Source organism: Pipistrellus kuhlii, unplaced genomic scaffold, assembly GCF_014108245.1.
Source record: "Pipistrellus kuhlii isolate mPipKuh1 unplaced genomic scaffold, mPipKuh1.p scaffold_m20_p_3, whole genome shotgun sequence".
NCBI classification, from domain to species: domain Eukaryota; kingdom Metazoa; phylum Chordata; class Mammalia; order Chiroptera; family Vespertilionidae; genus Pipistrellus; species Pipistrellus kuhlii.
In genome coordinates, this window is record NW_023425529.1 from 16,802,584 (window position 1) to 16,817,609 (window position 15,026).

The window sequence follows — 15,026 nt, forward strand, 5'->3', positions numbered from 1 at the left end:
GCCTCTTGCACACTCCCTTCTGGGGATGTGCCGGCTACCAAGGTACATGCCCTTGACAGGAATGGAACCTGGGACCCCTTAGTCCCCAGGCTGATGCTCTATCCACTGAGCCAAACCGGTTTTGGCCAAGAGTCACTTCTTGATCATAGTTTCCTGGCAGAAATCCACTCTTTGATAATCTCCAACCTACAGAATATTGTATGATCTAGTCCTGAACGTGGTAGATTTTAAACGCGTTAGAGTCTAAACATTAACATGCCCAGCCTGATTAATTACAAATAGCACTCCTTTTCTTTCTCTTTCTCTTATCCGCCACAACAAAACCTGTTGAAATAGTATGCCATACTTTCAGTTGTGTATTCTCGTTATCTTTCTGGGAAATTTGACCCTGTTAAACTTTTAAGTGGGATCAGCCCAGTTCCTGACAAATTCAGGAAGCATAATGAACTATTTAATGGCTGCTCTTTGTACCCAGTTCTGTTATAATGATAAAAGCCTCCTGAATCTCTCTATAATATGTCCCTACACACTCCAAATGTAAACTTGCCACAACAGTATCACTTGATTGAATTAGCACACAGCAAATGGCAAAGCCAAGCTAGAAGTCAAGTCTGTCTTACTATAAAAGCAGGGATCTTCTCTTAATCTGTCTCTAACTTATCTAGTGTCAACGTAAGGAACATTCAAACCTGTGAGGAATTTTTGTGAGTTTATTTGAGGCAAACTATCGACAATACCTTGAAGCAGGATCTCAATGAATGGCAGTTTTGCACCTTGTTTTATACATCACAAACAAAAGAGATGTGTTACGTGAAATCCATTGGTGATAAATTAGGGAGGAAGGAAAAAGCCAGTGAGGGGAGGGGGGGAGGTCCTCTGGGAGTGGATAAAAAGTAATACTTCTTTTACTTAGGTGGGTGTGTTATAAAAGACTGGAGAAAAACCAAGTAATGCTTTAGAGAAATGGAGTTATTACGTGGGCAGACTCAGTGGGATAATTCACAAGTCTGAGCAAAGTAACATGCAGCGAGTGTCTTCGACGCCTATGGGCTTCCCAAGCTGTAAGTGAAGCTGCATTACTGTGTGAGCTGGGCCATTCACAGCAGGGTAGTCAGGAATCGTTCTCGTGAAGCTCGGAAGAACCGAACACCCCCACCCCGATTTAGACCTGCGGATGCTGCCCCACAACCTCTACCAAAGTCCATGTAAGGAGCTAAGTCTTTAAAGAGTGAAGAAAAGTTCTCTAGGGGAAAAATAAATGAAAATTGTACTTAAAAAAACAAACAAAACAAAACAACAACAAAAACAGTGGTACATCTATACAATAGAATACTACCCTGCTGTAAAAAAGAAAGAACTCTTACTATTTGCAACAGCATAGATGGACATTGAAAGCATTATTCTAAGTGAAATGAGCTAGTAGGAGAAAGATAAATATCACATGGTCTCATTTGTGGAATATAATGAACAACATAAACTTATGAACAAAAATAGATCCAGAGACAGGAGCATTGAACAGACCAACCAACCTAAGAGGGAAGGCAGAGGAGGTGGGGGAGAGGGGAGGATAAGAAATCAACCAAAAGACTTGTATGCATGCATATGAGCATAACCAATGGACACAGACAGCAGAAGGGTGAGGGCATGTGTTGGGGAATGGGAGTGGCTGGGGAGAGGTCAATGGGGTGGGGGGAAGACTCATGTAATACTTAAAACAATAAAGCATTGGGGGGGAAAAAGATAGAAAACCTGAATAGCTCTATATACCGTATTTTTCGGACCATAAGATGCTCCGGACCATAAGACGCACCAGTTTTTAGAGAAGGGAAATGAAGAAAAAAAGATTCTGAAACAAATAGTGTCCTAAAATATTTTATGTGCATTAAAACCCAACATCACAGTCATAAACACATGTAATCAACCCTGTAAAGTAAACAGCAGCATTTAGAACCATTTTAGAGCTGGGCAAGCACACAGAGACCACACAGAGCCGGGCAAGTAAAAAAACTTTTTTTTTAAAGTATATGTGTAGGCTATATTTGGACCATAAGACGCAGGGACTTTTTCCCCCCACTTCTGGGGGGGAAAAAGTGCGTCTTATGGTCCGAAAAATACGGTATATTAAAGAAGTTAAATTCATAACTGAAAACCTTCTGAATTGGTTCAGCCAACTTTCTCATTGTTGATCAAACATTTTAAAAATAAATCCTATACAAGCTCTCTAATAGAAGAGGAAAAAAGACCTTTCAACTGAATTTTATGAGACAATCATTATCTTGATACCAAAACCAGAAAGATGTTAGAAAACTGCAGACCAATATTTCCTCATGAGCAAAGATTCTTAAAATACAAGTCATATACAACAATGTATAAAAAGAACAAAGCACAATGACAAGTTGGGATTTATTCCCTAAGAAATTAAGGTTAGTTTAACATTCAAAAACCAATCATTATAATATACGATATTAATAGTATAAAGAAATGTGTGGCCCTAGCTGGTTTGGCTCAGTGGATAGAGCGTCAGCCTGCAGACTGAAGAGTCCCAGGTTCGATTCCAGGGCACATGCCCAGGTTGTGGGCTCTATCCTCAGTGGGGGGCGTGCAAGAGGCAGCCAATCAATGATTATCTCTCATCATTGATGTTTCTATCTCTCCCTCTTCCTTCCTCTCTGAAATCAATAAAAAATATATTTTTTTAAAAAAGAAATGTATGTAATCACCCCAATAGAAGCATAAAAAAGAACATGAAAAAGTTCAGTGTTTATGAAAGTAAAAATTCAGCAAACTAGGAGAAGAAGGGGGATTCCTCAGGCTGATATAGGACATCTATGAAAAATCTACAACTAACATCTTGCTTAATGGCTAAAGACTTTTTTTCTGCTAAGATCAAGAACAAATTGTCCTAGAGATTCTAGGCAATTTAATAGGGAAAGAAAAAAATAAAAAGTGTACAGTTTGGAAATGAAATGAGAGAGAGAGAGGGAGAGGGAGAGGGAAAGGGAGAGGGAGAGAGAGAGAGAGAAAGAAAGAGAGAGAGAGAGAGAGAGAGAGAGAGAGAGAGAGAGAGAGAGAGACCCTGCCTTGACTCGTGGATGACATCACACATACATAGAAAATCCTAAAGCTAATTTGTTCTATCCCAATCAAGAAAATTTAAAATTCTGTACCTTGGCAGGAATTTACTTCTACCCACCACTGGGGGGTAGTAGCTACACAATTCAAAACTTCTGGGATGGAGAATAGATTAACTGCCCTAGAAAAAAAGTAAGCATTTGTGACTTAACTAAGCTAAGCACCTTTTTTTCGGAAATGATGGAGGCCTCATCCACCTCAAATCTCAATTGCCTCTAGATATAGTTCAAACATAATAAAAGTCATGGTTTTCTTTTTTCTTTTTTTACTAATAATTCTTTATTGTTGAAAGTATTATATATGCCCCTCCTTTGAACCCACTGAACCCCTCCAGCCTGCTCCAGCCCCCCACCCCCACCCCAGGCCTTCACCACCCTATTGTCTGTGTCCATTGTTTATGCATTTATGCATACAAGGTCTTTGGTTGATTACTTCTCACCCACCTACCCTTCCCCATCTTCCCTCCAAGATTTCTCCTTCTGTTCCATGCTTCTACAGTATGTCTCTGGATCCACTCCGTTCATCAGTTTATTTTGTTAATTAGATTCCACCTATGACTGAGCATGTGATACTTGTCTTTCTCTGACTGGCTTATTTCACTTAGCATGATACTCTCCTGGTCCCTCAAGTCATGGTTTTCTTTACTCATCTCCACATATAAGTCATATGTAGTATGTACATGAAATAGTAGTAATACGAAATAGTAACATATTTTCCAGCTCTTCCTTCTTTGATCACCCTCAAAAAGTTACTTATCACAGATTTTTTTGCCGAAACCGGTTTGGCTCAGTGGTAGAGCATCGGTCTGCGAACTGAAAGGTCCCAGGTTCGATTCCGGTCAAGGGCATGTACATTGGTTGTGGGCACATACTCGGTAGAGGGTGTGCAAGAGGCAGCTGGTCGATGTTTCTCTCTCATCGATGTTTCTAGCTCTCTATCTCTCTCCCTTCCTCTCTGTAAGAAAATCAATAAAATATTTTTTTTTAATTTTTTTTAAAAAGTTACTTATCACAGATTTTTAATTTCTGGTTTATCTTTGTTCAGGGTACTGTTATCCATTATAAAATGGTACTTGTTAAAGTATAATTTCACTGAATACTGTGGTTGCTATAAATGCAGTGATAAAAATTGTAATGAGATTGAAGCATAGTTTACAGATCTTTCTTACTAAGAATGGGCCTCACTGCCATTGTAGTTGACATCTCATATTTTGCATGACAGGTTTGAACCCTGGATTTATTATATTAAATCATTTGTCCAAAGACAGTTGATGATACAGTCAGAATTGAACTTATGATTTACAAACTAATATTCTTTACCACACCACATATGAAGCACCCAAGATACTAGTTTTAGAAAAGCACATTTATATAGTTTTGTACTATGTACATCTATGTTTTTGATTTAATATAAAACTTAAATATAGCTTCATATCTATACAAAGATATATGGAATGGTTATTGTGGTAATTTTATAATTAAAAAATGGAAACAATCTAAATATTCCAACAATCTGGAATTGATTAATTTCATAAATATATGGTACATCTATCAATACAGTCTTACGTGCCTGTTAAAAATTGAAGTCATTTATATGTTTTGGTATGAAAAGGTAAATTGATTAGTGAAGATACAGAAGAAAAAATATATTAAGTCATTGGTATAAAAATTAATATAAAATATTTAGGCATGATAGGCATAAAATAGTTTTGAAACTATAGTCAAGACTTTTTATTGATTTAAGAGAGAGATAGGAAGGGGAAAATAGAGAGCATCAGAGAGAAAAAGAGAGAGTGACATCTAATTTGTTTTTCCACTTATTTATGCATTCATTGATTGCTTCTTGCATGTGCCCTAACCGGTGTATCAGAACAACACTTTTCCAACTGAGCTACCAGGCCAGAGATATAGCCAAGAGTCTTAACAGAGGCTGTTACTTCTGGGAAAAGGGAGAGGAAAGGAAACTTTTTTCTCTTATACCCTTCTTTCTGTTACTCTTATAATTATAGTAATAATTTCCCTGGCCAGTGTGGCTCTGTTGGTTGGAGTGTCATCTCATACACCAAAAGGTGTTCATTTCCTGTTCAGGACATATGCCTGGGTTGCGGCATATGTCCTGAACAGGAAAATGAACAGTCAGGGTATGTGCAGAAGCAACCAATAAAGTTTCTCTCTCACATGGATGTTTCTCTCTCTCCCTGACTTCCTCTCTCTAAAGTCAAAAATAATATTATTAATAACTTGAAAGAGTAGATCAATAAATATTGCCCTGGCAGTTTGGATCAGAGGACAGACCGTTGGCCTGCAGACATAAGAGTCCTGGGTTCTATTCCAACCAAGGACACATGCCTGGGTTGTGGTCTCGATCCTCAGTAGGGGGCATGCAGGAGGCAGCCAATCAATGATCCTCTCTCATTATTGATCTTTTTTATCTCTCCTACTACCTTACTCTCTGAAATCAATAAAAGTATTTACTTTTTTAAAAAGAACCATTTATGTAAAATTTCAAAACATAAAAATAAAGCTACATATTGCTTATGGAGCTATACATCTATAATAATAAAAGCATAATATGCTAAATTGACTAGATGGCCTTCTGGGTGTACTTCCAGATGAAGCTGCAGTGGCCACGGCGATTGCAGGGATTGAGACCCTGGCACGAATTTCATGCGTCAGGCGTCCAATATGTAATAAAAGTATAGAAAAATTATCTCTGAGAAAAAAGGGAGATAAAAAATTGGGGGAAGGTGTATATATCTTTTTAAAATACCCGAATTAACCGAACCAGTTTGGCTCAGTGGATTGAGCATCAGTCTGCAGACTGAAAGGTCCCGGGTTCGATTCCGGTCAAGGGCATGTATCTTGGTTGTGGGCCAATCCCTGCTGTGGGCCCATCTCTCTCCCTCTCCCTTCCTCTCTAAAATCAATAAAAATACGTTTTAAAGTACATATTCTTTATATACACTTTTTCAAAGATATATCTCACCATAAAATTTAAAAGTTAATATGTGAAGCAGCTAAGTTGACAGTTATTGATTTCAACAATAAACTTTCTACCTTATATATCAATAATAAAAGCCTAATATGCAAATCGAACCAACTGCAGAACAACTGGCAGAATGACCAGTTACTGTGACTTGCACTGACCACCAAGGGGCAGACGCTCAATGTAGGAGCTGCCCCCAGACCACAGGTCCCAGGCCAGCCAAGGAAGGTCCTAGGGAGGGGCTCCCCTGATCATCCCACCAGTCTCCCCACAGAGGGAGGCAGTGGTGGCAGTGGGGGGCAGGGCTAGCAAGTGGGCAATGCCAGGCTGGCCAAGCCGAGTGCCAGCAGGGGCCCCCCAGTAACCCCACTTGTTGCCTCACAGACAGGCCCTCTTCACTGGCCAGGCCTAGGGACCCTACTCATGCATGAATTTCACGCACCTGGTCTCTAGTGTACCAATAATTATTATAATATCCTACATAATAAAAGGCTAAAATGCCAGTCGACCAAACAGAATGACCAGCCACTATGACTCACACTGATCACCAGGGGGCAGATGCTCAACACAAGAGCTGCCCCCTGGGGGGTCACAGCACACCCACAAGAGGAGCATGGCTCAGCCGGAAGCCAGGCTCACGCCTGGTGAGCACAGCGGCGGTGGCAGGAGCCTCTCCTGCCTCCATAGCAGCACTATGGATGTCTCACTGACAGCATATATTGTTAGTATTCCTGTGCCTATGGTTGAATTATAGTAATAACTAACATTCATTAGGTACTGAATGCTGTCTTACATGCTTATGTGCATTTTATCATAAACCCTCACAAAAGATGGGTACTTATAATTATCCTGCCTATTTTACAGCTGAAGAAACTGATACAGTGTGATTAATTAAATTGCCCACTGGCAAAAGTGACAGACATAGATCCACATGTCTTTAAGCTCAGGTCTTTAACCAATATGCAATTTTTTTTTTTTTGACATAAGTTTATATATTTTATTTTATTTTATTTTTTTAAATCAATCTTTATTGTTCATATTATTACAAAGGTTCCTCATTTCTTCCCTTCTCCACCAGGTTCCCACCCTACCCTCCACCCCCTCCCCATTCCCCATTGTCCTTATCCATAGGTGCACAGTTTATGTTCAGTCTCTTCCTCCCTCCCTTTCCCTGATAGGAAATCCCTTTTCAGATAGTAAATCAGTTACTTAGCATTTTCTCATATCAATAATACCTCCACATGCCCAATGATACACTTCACACAAAAGATATTTCCAAATAGGTCAATCAGCCTCATCCAGGCCCCACCCAAGGCACTCACAGATCAACACCCCAGCGCTATACTAACTCAACACATCCAGATCTAAGCCTTCATCACTTGATTCAGCAGACCCTCAAGTTCCCGCAAAAGTTTCCAGCCATGTCTGAGAGGCAGCCGTGGGGCAGGGGCAGGCGAGGAGCAAGCTGTTCCGGGACTGGCTGCTCCAGGCCTGGCCTCTGTTGCTCTGGTTCATTCCACAACCAGCTGCTCCGGGTCTGGTCACTGCTGCTCCCGACCTAGTTGCTCTGGACTTGGCTGCTGCTGCTCTGGGCCTGGCCACACCCAACCCGGCCGCTCCGGGCCCGGCCGCTCAGGGCCTGGACGCTCTCAGCCTGGCAGCTGCTGCTCCGAGCCTGGCCGTCCCAGCCTGGATGCTCTGGGTTTGGCTACTGCTGTTCTGGGCCTGGCTGCTCCCAACCCGGCTGCTCTGGGCTCGGTTTCTCTGGGCCTGGCCACTCCAGGTCTGGGTGTTCCTGGACTGGCCATCCTGGGCTTGGCCGCCTCTGCCTCCACCTCAGGCCTGGCTGCCACTGCCCCAGGTCTGGCTGCTCCAGTGCTGGCTGTTGATGCTCTGGTTCTGGCTGCTGCTGCTCTGGGACCTGGCCGTTGCTGCTCCGGGCCCGGCTGCCACTGCCTTGTGCCTGGCCACTCTAGGCCTGGCAGCCGCTGTTCCAACATTCTGTCCTTTTTTTTAAAAAAAAAAAAAAAAAAAAAACACAAACGTATTTATGTTGCAATGTTGGCTGGTGAGTTGAGTTCTGACTTAGTCTTTGATTTTTCAAGATTTTCTTTGTATTCTTTCTTAAGTAATTTTACTATCTTTTGCTCTCACTTGATTTCTTCACATTGAGAACTTTTTTGGTTTCTTCCTCCTTGTCCTGGGAACTCAGCAGGTTGGCCTGTGGCACCCCTTTGTTCTCCGCGGGCTCCTGCGCTGCTTCAGCCTGTTGCCGGGGTCGGCGCCACCCAGGAAGCAGCCCCCGGCCTTGGCTCCGTTGCCCGTGCTCAGCGGTCGAAGGCTCAGGTGCACCCCCCCCTCCTTGGGGCCCCGTCGCCCGGCTCCATGCTGGTGCCCGGCTGGCCGGTGTCCTGCAGGGGCTCCTGCTCCTCGTCGTGTTCCTCCAGTCTGGAGCTTTTTTTTCTCCTTCCCACTAGGGGAGTCTAGGATCAGAGTCAACAGACTGTCCTCTGCACGCAGTGTGCGCGACTCCAGGGGCTCCGCTTTTCGCATCTCCCCCAGGACTCCACCTCACAGCCCTGTCTCCCTCTGCTTGAGCCTGGGTCCCCAGGGATTAGCCTAGAACTGGAGTTCAGGGCAGTCGGGAGTGGGGCTCAGCACCGCAGGAGATTTTGTTTCTTCCCGCCTGGGCAATACAGCATCAGAGTAAACATTCTGTCCTCTGCATGAATTGTGCGCGTCTGCGCGCAGTGTGCGTGACTCTGGGGGCTCCGCTTTTCGCCGCTCCCCTGGGATTCCGCCTCACAGCCCCGTCTCCCCCTGCCTGAGCCTGGGTCCCCAGGGTCTGGCCTAGAACTGGGGTTCAGAGCAGTCAAGACTGGGGCCCAACACGGCCGGGGCTCCTGTTTTCTTCCCTCCAGGGCAATCCCGCATCAGAGTCAACATTCCTTCCCTTGCAAGCAATGTGCGCGACTCAGGGGGCTCGGCCTTTCGCCGAGCTCCCAGGACTCCACCTCACAGCCCCGTCTCCCTCTGCTTGAGCTTGGGTCCCCAGGGATTGGCCTAGAACTGGGGTTCAGAGCAGTCCGGACTGAGACTCAGTGCCGCCGGAGGCTTTGTTTCTTCCGGCTAGGGTAATCCAGCATCAGAGTCAACATTCAGTCCTCTGCGCGCAATATGCGCACGACTCCGGGGGCCCTGCTTTTCACTGCTCCCCTGGGATTCCGCCTCACAGCCCCATCTCCCCCTGCCGGAGCCTGGGTCCCCAGGGTCTGGCTCATATCTGGGGCTCAGTGCTGCCCGTTCGGGGATTCAGCCCAGGCTGGGGGTTTTAATTTCCTTCCTGCTAGGGAACGCCAGGCAGCACCCAGCCCTCTCCTCCTCTCCGGCTGCGACCTCTCCAAGCGTGCGTGCGGGCGGGCGCACAGCATGTCTCTGTACCTTAGGCTTTTTTTCAGCTCCTCTGATTTTCCTTCTGGTTTTCTCTTTCCTTCTTGTTGTAGAATTTTCAGTCAGTCGACTACCTGTAGCTCTGGGCAATGTCCACTCTACATTTTAGTTGTATTCCATTGAAATTGTGTGCTGCTGCGGTTAGATGTCTACCCGAGCAACCATCTTGGATCCTGTTCCCAATATGCAATTTTGCCTCAGCAATTCATTCCTTCTCCCTCCAACTTCTTTATCGTTCTTTATTCTAGAAAATAGATAGAATATTCAAAAGTTTTGGCAAATACAGTAGATCCTCATTATTCATGGATTCCATATTTGTGAACTTGCCTATTCACTACAGTTTATTTGTAACCATAATATCAATATCCTCTGAAATGTCACAGTGTTTTCTGGCCATGCACAAAGTGACAAAAAAAAAAAAAAAACTTGAGTCACTGGACATGGATTTACATAGATAAGGTCAAACAAAACAGTGCTCTGCCTTCCTGTTTGGGTTTTCATTCTGCCTTCCTGTTTGGGTTTTCATTCTAGGTTCTGGAGACCAACTGTCTGGTTCTAATTCTGCCATTTACATAGTGTATGAACTTGGGTAACTGATTAGTCTCTGCATCATCAGTGTACTTTTTGACAATGAGATACTACTATTTGTATCTATCTCATGATTGGAGTGTTGTGAGAGTTAAATAATATACAGTCAATGAGATACTTAGCACAGTGTCTGGTAGATAATCCCTCAATGTATAAGGGCTTATTACTATTATTACTATTATTAATACTAATTTACATTTGAAATAAGAATTATGTTTGTTTATGTAAATACTAGAGGCCCGGTGCATGAAATTTGTGCATGGTAGGGGGGGGTCCCCTCAGCCCAGCCTGCACCCTCTCTAATCCAGGACCCCTAGGGGGATGTCTGACTGCCGGTTTAGGCTAAACTAAACAAGCTGCCTGCTTGTTCAGTCTTTTGGTCATCCCTCACTACACCCCTGTCAGCCTGGTCACCCCATGCAGCCTTCTGGAACAGTGTCCTAGACAATTTGCATATTCCTCTATTATTAGGTTAGTATAGATAAACATTGACACATTCATTCTTGGTATTTTAGAAGCTATACAACAGAGAAGATAACTAAATGGAGTTACCATTTCAACAGCATTTTCCCCTAAATGGCTGACAAATGTGCCCAATGTAAAATGACTTGAAGATATTTAGAAGGAGCATTTATTTCACCTGAAATGAGTACGTGTGATATTGTGATTTATAATAAGAAATTGACATCCTGGTCTCTGCCCACGGTTTCTTATTCGGGGCTCCAAAAACCTTATAAATTCCAAACTAATAAAAAGCACCAGGGGCATCTTTTGTTCTAATATGTGGTCTTTGACCCCAGTTCATGACACAGGGCTCCTGAAAGCCTTAGGATTTCCTGAATGACAGAAGTGCCCTTTGTTCTAGTGAGGCAACTCTGGGTGGGCTCCTGGATGGCTCCTTGTTAAGAGTTGGTCAGTCAATAGAAAGATCAAGCTATGATCAGAAGCTTAAATTTTTTAGAATCCCCTTTCCAATTCTCTTGAAGGTCATGGTTCGATTCTGGTCAGGGCACATGCCAGGGTTTCAGGCTCAATCCCAAGTATAGAGTGTGCAAGAAGCAGCCAATCAATGATTTTCTCTCATCATTGATGTTTCTATCTCTCTCTCTCTCCCTCTCCCTTCCTCTCTGAAATCATAAAAATATTTTTTAAAACACACAAAGAAAAAGGGCTGAAAATGAAGTTAATAATTTATCCTATCTACCTGATGAAGCCTCCACAAAAGTCTCAAAAGTACAGGGTTTAGCCGAAACCAGTTTGGCTCAGTGGATAGAGTGTCGGTCTGTAGACTGAAATGTCCCAGGTTCAATTCCGGTCAAGGGCATGTACATTGGTTGCGGCCACATCCCCGTTGGGGGGGAGGGGTGCAGGAGGCAGCAGGTCGATGTTTCTCTCTCATCAACATTTCTAGCTTTCTATCCCTCTTCCTTCCTCTCTGTGGAAAATCAATAAAATATATTTTTTAAAATGCTAAAAAAAAAAAAAAAAAAAAAAAAAAGTACAGAGTTTAGAAAACTTCCAGGTGGGTGAACACATCCACCCTGGGAGAGGGATGCAACCCCAGCTCCACATGGACAAAAGCTCTTGTGCTCAGGACCCTCCCAGGTATATCACCCTAGGTGTCTCTTCATCTGTATCCTTTATCATATCCCTTAATCTGGTAAAGGCAAATGTTTCTCTGAGTTCTATGAGCCACTCTAGCAAATAATCAAACCTAAAGAAGATGAGGTTATGGGAAACTCTGCAGAAGTTATGGGTAACCTGGGGACCTACTGGTTGAGATTGGCATCTTAAGCTAGAGGCAGTCTTGTGGGACTGAGCTCATATAATGTGGTATCTGACACTATCTTCAGGTAGGTAGTGTTAGAAATAAGTTAAATTGTGTGAAATGTAGCTGATGACACAGAAATTTTTTATGTGTGTGGGGAGGGGAAACCCACACATTTGATTACCAGTATAAGAAGCAATGTTAACTTGTGAAAGCAAAGGAGACACCCTGGAGATGAAGAACTGGGTTTTTCCCTACCCAAAGGTGGAAATGAGTGTTTTCTAACCCAATATGTTTTACATATTCTTTTACATGCATACTTCCAGACACGAAATGAGGAAGGAAAGGCAAAAGAGAAAAAAATTAAGAAGACATTTTCTAAATAATTCACAAATAGGATAGCTCACCTAAAATCTCAATAAAAATTTACTCAAAATTTTATCTAGACCTACAAAATTTATGAAAGCCATCTACCCTTCAATAGTTCTGAATCCTGCCCCCCACCCAAAAAGAGTTCCTATGGTTTCTCATTAGTCTAAAAAAAAAAAAAATGAAGCTTCATGCTCTTGTTTACTTTCGTTATTATGTAACTGACCTCACAAAAAGTGTGAATTAAGCTCAGTTTACTTCCCCTCTAGACTCCCTTCCTTGGCTGTCCTGGATACAACTATAATAGACAACCAACATATTATTAGAAGAAGCAAGGTTGGTTAAATTTTCGTTAAACCACTCCAATTTGAAATATGGCTGATTTCTTCAAGATCTAAGCATAAGTACATTGGATATCTGTTGTCATAACTTCATTGGCTATTATGTTATACAGTTTAAATTTTATTACATTAGTTTCTGGGTCACTTTGTTCCTCAATTTGTGTTCCTACTTGGTTTTGCTATATGTGCAAAATTAGGCAGCTATGCTATAGAGAGCAGAGTACATTTAATCTGCATCCTTGAAGGACATGGGTTGGGATTTGATTAGACATAAAGGCTGTGACTTAACACTAGGAAGAGAACATGCTGTAGTTTATTTGCTGCATGTCCAAGATGGGAAACTAGTTTATTTTTTTTTATATGTTTTTTATTGAGAAAGAGAGAAAAAAACATCAATGTGAGAGAGAAACATCAATTGGTTGCTTCCTTTACACACCTCTACCAGGGATCGAACCCGCAACCTGAGTATGTGCCTTGACTACCAATTGAACCAGTGGCCTTTCAATGCATGGGACTGAGAAGGTTAACTTGAAATGCAGGCAGATGGGGCAGGGTCCAGTGGAAAACAAAGGCAGGTGGAACATAGGCAGGGGCAGACTAATCACAGAAACCAACCAAGCAGAAATAATAAAATGTTTCTGGACTCAAAATGGGAGGCATGGACACCCAGGGAGGGCCTGCAACAGTAAGGTGAACTGAAACAGAAACAGAGAGAGCTCAGCACAGGAAAAGAGGAAGGACACGTAGAAACAGGGAAAATTCAGGACCGTGGCTGGGCAAGAACAATTGAGGGAATCCATCAAGCGATGCCATGGATAGATATAGAAGCAGGCCTCTAGTGGCTATGTACCACTGGACTACAAAGCGTCAAAGAGGCGGGTCAGCCCATGGAGTCTGAATGTGGGTAGTCTCCATGTGGGGAGTGTGAATCTGCTTGTAATAAACTTTCCACTGGGTAAAAATCCTTGGATCACCTTTCTGGTTATCAGGATGGCACTCAGCTGAGCCACACCCGCCAGGGCAGTGGAAGATTCGTTTTGATCTAATGAGTAAATGGAAGCCACATTCGTATTTGATATAACAATTGCTAACATTTATTGAAGGCAGGCACTGTTTTGAGTGCTTTGCATGTATTAATTTGCTTACATTAACAATCCTATAGCGTAGGCACAGCGAATATTTGATATAGTCACTCCCAGCCATTGTAGATATTTCAAACAGGATATTGAAGACAAGGATGTGGGTACAAAAGTATTGAAAGGACTAGAGAAATAAATGAGGAGAAAATAATATAATATCAAGAGGCTGCTTCCATAAAATTGGAAGAAATAAGTTTCCTAAGAGACACCAAGATGGCAGCATAGAGTAGACACCCGAATGCAGATTACCACAACAAATTTGAAGTTAGAACTGAAAAACAGGGGAAGCATTGCCCTGAAGTGCCGGACGGCTAGCTGAGAGGAGGCTCTGCCATCTGGGAAGGCGAGAGAAGGCACGCTGAACCTCAGGAACTGTGAAGGTACGGAGAACTGTGTGCACGAAAAGGCGCTGGCTTAATCCCGGCGCGGGGAGAGGAAGGGCCGGACCGAGATTGCTGCTGGCTTACTCCCTGCACGCAGAGAGGGCGGGCCGGGCTGAGTTCGCTACAGGCTTACTCCCGGTGCAAGGAGAGGGCGGACAGCTAACACGCAACTGGCTTTCTTGTTCAAGAGGAAGACAGAATCAGCCTATTGCTTTGATAGACGGCCCCAGACAGGGAGAGGCCAGACTGTCAGGCAGTGGGCCGAGATCTCTCAGAGGTGTGTGAAGCCAGAGGCCATTACTGCGGGACTTGGGGAGGAGCCCAAGGGAAAACAGTTTGTCTGCACCAACCTGAGACTCCGCCCAATCTCTGGCTGAGCACAGAAGCTCTCCCAGAGGCTGGCTTTCTCTAAGAAGGGACTGGCAGGAATCCAAAGCTTGTCTGTGCCTTTACCAAAGAGGTGCGCGCGCCTGCAACCAATCTTCCGAAACTCTCCGAGAACAGGTCTTTTCTAAGGCGAGACTGACAGGGAACCAAAGATTGTCTGCGCCACCCTGAGACCCCGCCCTATCCAAGCAGAGTACAGAAGCCCTCCTAGCTGAGACTCTGTTGATCCTCACAGCCAATTGGCTTGGAGATCAAAGCTTCCCAGTGATACCAACAATAAGCAGGGCTTAACAACAAGACTGCACACACAGCCCACAAAGGGCTACACCAAGACTGTCCACCGCAGGTAACTGGGAAGGCTGTGCTACTGGGCTCTACCAGAACATCTAGAACAGCGTTTTTCAACCGCTGTTCCGCGGCACACTAGTGTGCCGCGAGATGTTGCCTGGTGTGCCGTAGGTGCAGACAAGACAAGAATTTTATA